This window comes from Xyrauchen texanus, chromosome 41, assembly GCF_025860055.1.
Source record: "Xyrauchen texanus isolate HMW12.3.18 chromosome 41, RBS_HiC_50CHRs, whole genome shotgun sequence".
Classification (NCBI taxonomy): domain Eukaryota; kingdom Metazoa; phylum Chordata; class Actinopteri; order Cypriniformes; family Catostomidae; genus Xyrauchen; species Xyrauchen texanus.
In genome coordinates this window covers 18,170,910-18,176,909 of record NC_068316.1, presented here as the reverse complement: position 1 = coordinate 18,176,909, position 6,000 = coordinate 18,170,910, and the positions used below count along the sequence as shown (strand labels likewise).

Below are 6,000 nucleotides of genomic sequence, written 5' to 3'. Positions count from 1 at the left end.
ATATAACACATTACACATTGTTGATTTACTAGGCTGCTCAGTAATAACATATGTAATAATAATGAAATATGAGCACTGTTATTTAAATATAGCCACATGGTATCTTGAGTCAATGGGAATTTCAGTAACGAGTCTTGGGGCATTCACACCGAAAGTGGTCTTGCGCTAAAACTGTAGACGCAGCGCAACGAATAGAACAGGACGCATGTGTCGAGAGACACGTTTTCAAAAGTTTACGTTTTTTTAACCTGACATGGCGTCTAATAACGCGGCGCTTCTGCGCGAGACGCAACGGTCAAAGACGTCCGTTTAGCGCATGTTTGCATACAATTGAAAAACAGCGCAGAGAAACGCCAAATGTGTTCGGTGTGAACGGCCCCTCACATGTGTGGCAAACTTTCCGGGTTAAAAACCTAAATATTAAACGCATAATTTTCACTCATACCCATTTAATTAACACTATGTTCGTGTAAGCTAGCGATGGGACAAAGTAGAACGCCCTTATTATAATCAACATAGCAGTCCACACGCTTCATTGATTACAACAGGAGCGCTCCAGTCTGGTAGCGTCGCGTCGCTAGCAGCGTAGACACGGGGGCGCTGGCAGCGCCTTTCACATTCAGTCAATCTCAGACCGGAGAGCTTCACACAAACTGTCCGAGTCTTTTCCTGCCTTTTCCTGTGAGTTGGTCTCCGCCGGTCTTATCTGCGTCACTGGGAAAGTAGTGAAAGTCATTGTTAAGAGTGGGCCGTTGTTTCAATAGTCTCTCCCTGTGTGGGTCCAGCAGACTCCAGAGTCTGACCTCTTGATTTCATACAGAAACCTGCGCTCATACGGACTAATTCCACTGCCGTCGCGGACTGTCCAGAGATTGGGATTACTGCACGCGTACGATTTCTATTACATATTCATACAGCTAACTGACTGACTCTTCGAATCTTATCTAGATGAACAGGAATACTGTGGGACTTCTTTTGGTAAGTTGCCCCTTTTATATGCTTTTCTCGTTTACGCGACACTTGGCAATGTAAACACGAGAAAATGTTCAAATAAGCAAGGAAGAAAATGATTTTCTTTTGCGTGTTACGTGATGCACTGTAGCTAGAAATAACCGACAATAAATAATATTTTATTTGTAATATGTGTATTTATATTATTTGGCAATGTATATACATTTTCAAGATCAGGTAGCCTATAGGCTATATTTACCCACGTTTAATTTTCAAGCATAATTTCTGCTCATCATAGACATTTAAATACCCCCAACAGTGTTACCCCGTATTTATTTATTTTTTCCATCATAAGTCAAAAACAATTTTATTTTTGATATTTTTACGTCTGTTTTGTGGAACTTTTGAGAATAATAATGAAAGCCTATTTACCGCATGGTGGTGCTGCATCAGTGTGCATTTACAGACTGTCACTGACATATGACAGCACAATAAAACAGTTTCATGTCTTACTTCAGTATCAGTAAATGTTTCATTTCATATACTTACGAGTATACATTTTGTTTTGATGTGGGTTTAAAAAAATAAACTCCTCAAAAGAAAATATATGGCCTTTTTTAATTTTTCCAAAAATCTTTTTCTTTCTTTCTTTCTTTCTTTCTTTCTTTCTTTCTTTCTTTCTTTCTTTCTTTCTTTCTTTCTTTCTTTCTTTCTTTTTCAACCTTTATTCTTATTAATTTACTATATGAATGCAGTTGAAACATATTCCATTATTTGTTCAAATGGTACATTGAGATATATATATATTTAAATAGCCACCATGAACTATAGATCACAGATCAAGTTCATTAATTTTACCAATGACCCGGTACAATATAAACTTTTTTCAAATGTGATTTTCCAGCATTGTTACCTTTGCAATTTGTCCAAACTTTGTGACCACACTGGTGATATCATCAAACATATCCAATATCTCATTTTTAATGCAAAAGAATGTGTCAGATCATTAGGCATAATAGCATCAACCCTGGACATTCATTCAAATATTCACGGAAACGCATGCAACAATTGTAAAATGTAATATATTTTAGTCATTTGATGTATGTAACAGAGTACATTTATCAGAAAAAGGAAATGACCATTTAAAGTAGTTTGGACAGCAAATGCATTTGTTTAATGACTCTGAACACTTTTGGCATTCCTGAAAACAATAGCTCACCTGTAGAGCTGTGTATTTGGAAAGGGCTTCATACAGATCACTCCAGATGGTAACATTAGGCATTTTACCCATGCATAAAAAGCACAATGTTCAACTGAATATAGAGTATGATGACATTCAGGTACTGGAAGTTTTCCAAGTTCCTTTCAGTCAGAGGGAATCACAGACTTTCTTTCTTTAGTTGCTTAAAGGTATTTGCACATCTAGCAGAGAATGCTTTTTAAGACTAAGCTGTGTATAGTGCATAGTCCAGATGGGTATATTACTTTTAGATCATAGCAGTGCAAGTCCTCCGAGTTCATTCCTCTGCAACAGCATGGTCGTTAAAGCCCCAAAGGACAAAGCAACTTGGGAATGAAAAAAAAAAAGTGCTGAATTCTGAAAGAGTTGATGATACCCTTAGGCAATGATAATGGTTCAAATTACAGTGCAGATTCAACACTGAATCTCAATGGATGTGCAGAAACAATCCTATGCAAAAAAACAAGCCTCTGGGTAATTGATTTTACCTATAAACTCCATTTTTAATTTAACACGGTTTCTATTCTAAAGCATTCATTTTGTCGACATGAGAGTGGGAGATCATTGAATTTAAAGTTGTCATATACACCGATATATTCCAACAGTGTTCCATGAAATGACAAGCAACCATTACTCCATGCATTGAAAAGAACATTCATTTTCGAATGCCCTGTGGTCGCTTTAGTAATATGAAGACAAACAGGGGAATACTGTTGTATCGTCACTTGTAACCCAAGTTCAGTTTGGTTTGCCAATGCATCACCAATCATTGTAAAGTTTTTAGTAAGCTTTTTTATAATTATGTATACAACTTTTAATGGTGAAATACAGTACATTGGTATATTTATAAATTAACATTATCCAATTATTCATTGTTAGTATTCAAATATTGTGTTAACAAATGTAAACTTATGCAGCCTTATTCTAAACTGTTACCTTCCATTGTTTACGAGTGGTTCTTGTAAGGCAAGGCAAGTTTATTTATACAGTATAACACATTTCATACACAATGGTAATTTGAAGTGCTTCACTTAAAAATGATAAAGAAAATACATGATACATATACATTTTTTTTAAAGCCAATTAAGAACACGAAATGAGAATAAGTACTATATTTGGCTTTCCTCTCCCTCATGTCTAAATATAGACTCAGCTTGCCATATCTCCTTTTGGGGGTGGTGCAACAGAACTAATCAGAAAACAGTTATGGCAGTCTAGAGAGGAGAATGGGACACTGGCTGTTGCTTTATGACCCTTGTAGAGTATGTCAGGCTTGAGGAACAGCTGGTTTGAAGAGCGCGGATAATGATGCGCTAACTTATTCAAGTGTGTGAGGTCCTATCTACCACATCACTTTGGGACTAGAGGGTTTCTGTGGATACATAACACACATCCTTGATGGCAGATTAGAGATGTCCATCAGACAACAATAGAAGTCACAGAGGATTGAGTGTAACATGAGATACAATTGTCACCCGTAAAGGTTTATTGATGTTGCAAGGGCTTCTGATAGATAACCATGTTATGCAAAAACATCAGCTCTTGTGTCAGGACAGGGTAATTTGAGGTTAGTTTGATGTAGTAGCAATTCTTTGAAATTATCTCTGATTGTGTTTTGACTATATATTCATAATCTTGCTCTTGATGTTGATTATTATTCAAATTTCTGTTAGATTGCCTTTGCAAACATTATTTGTTGTCTCCTCCAGACTGTATAGGGAAATCATTATTCTTAATTCTTTCATTTCTTTATTTAGAATGGGCAATTAATGTCAGATATGGGTATCTATGCAATATTTCGAATTCCAGTATGATTTCAAGTTTGATTTAATGTTGTTTTTGTTTTTGAACAAATTAATTAAATTAATAATATATTCATGATTAAAGGGGTCATATAAAAAATTATCTTTTGGGGTTTTTTTGCGATAAGAGCTTGATGTATTCAGGGGCGGAGCCAGGAGTTTTTCAAAGGAGTGGCCAGGCAGGGGCAAGCGATCACTCTGTGGTGCCACAGAAATGTTCAGGCAGCATTTTTATATCATTAGACTGTGGGGGGGGGATACAATGACACCCAGGACAGAGAGGTTTGGCGACCTTGGTGGGCGCACATGTTAATTTTGTACGTTTGTACAGAGATGATTCCACCTCTAAAGAATTCAATTGTGACATATATGGACCAAAAAAAATCACTAAAACAGCAATTGCGAGTGGGGTGGCCAGGCTTTGGTCCATGGTAGCCACGGCCACCTCTGACCACCCCCTAGCTCTGCCACTGGATGTATTTTGAAAACATAGTGTAATTTTCAGAGCTCAATACATCCTACTCGGTCTATCCACATGTCTTTTATTGTGTCCTTGCAAACTTGGTCTGTCCAGTCTCTGGTCAAAAAAGTAGGATAGATATTATTATTCCTAAAAAATAGAAGAAGTGATTATATAAGATTCAAATAGGAAAATGCATGAAACTTTTTCTGTTTTTGCCTGTGTAGCATCTACGACTCTGCATATCCTACTGAAGAATCCCAATGTTAGAAGCAATTGGCTGACGTTTATTTATAACAAGATCCTGGATTATTCATAACATGGTCTCATAGAATCACGTTTCTATACCTACATGTTTGCAAAATAACTTTAACGAAGCTTGTTGTACGTATTGCACAGCATTGTTAATGAAATTAACACTAGAGGCGCTATAACAACAATACATTTTTTATTCCCTTTCCCACAAATCATGAGTAAAAGTGCAGATTATCAGTTCATTATTACACATTCATCCTGTTCCTTACACAATGCTGTCTTATGAAATTGAAATAATTTTACTATAGTGTATGACTTTTAAGGCAATTCATTTTTAAACTTGTTCAAATGTGATCAAATTACACTGTAACTCAACTGATAGAGCATTGCACTTGAGATGCAGAGGACTGGGTCACTATTTCAGAAGAGCACGCGAGTCGACATGTGAGCCGTGAATAAGAGAAGCAGTACAAAATGACATGGTTGCTTCAGAAATTGCGTTTTTATCTCACACTTACTTTTTATGACACTTTCAGTTAGGTTTATGTTTACGGTTTTGGGTAGATAGGTAAATTTTGTTCATTTAAAACTCAATAGACCGGTACACGCTGCATATCTTTCCCATTCTTATCAATGATTCTGTCGACACTGGAAGCGACTGTTATAGTGTATAGCCATGACAGTAAACAGATGGCCTGTTCTTTTGCTGACGCACTGCAGAGCTACTACCGCCACTTTATCACTCGAGGTCACAACTGATTGTTCCATGCTGTCTGCACGTCATTTAGAATGTTTACTTCAACATTTCAGTGTAGACCACCTCAAGTCATTGCATTATGTGATGTCACATCAACAGACAATTCGGTGGGTTTAACCTTAGCAACATAATCTGTTTGGAAGAAATTGTAACTCATTTAGCAACACACAGTGGACATTTCTCTCAACTATGTTATATCATTTTGCAAATTATTATTTAAGTCTGACCTTTGAACAGTGTGTGGCACATTTCAGAATGGATTGTTTTATGAACCTGTCACAATGTAATCCAGACTTTGCTTAGACTCTGTTGAAAGGAATTAAAATGATATTGGAAATGGCTGCCAACTTTTTTCAAGCTGGGATTTTGGCACACAAAAAACCTAACTAACATTATATATGGACATCAGGGAAACATTATAAGATTTAAAAAAGGTATTATTTGATCCCTTTAAATGCTTTCTATAGTATTGTCCTGGCCACCACACCAGTGTGAATGTTCAGTCTGAGAGAATACTTTATATTCATGCTTAAAC

The 6,000-nt window shown here is 36.5% G+C and overlaps 1 protein-coding gene across 1 annotated transcript in view; it reads left to right on the top strand.

Moving 5' to 3' along the window:
- Window positions 1-615: 615 nt before the first annotated feature.
- sema5a (sema domain, seven thrombospondin repeats (type 1 and type 1-like), transmembrane domain (TM) and short cytoplasmic domain, (semaphorin) 5A) overlaps window positions 616-6,000 on the top strand; it is a 161,983-nt gene continuing 156,598 nt past the window's right edge. The window contains exon 1 of the mRNA XM_052113736.1: window positions 616-978. The gene's annotated coding sequence lies outside the window, so the exon portion shown is untranslated. The remainder of the gene's footprint in view (window positions 979-6,000) is intronic.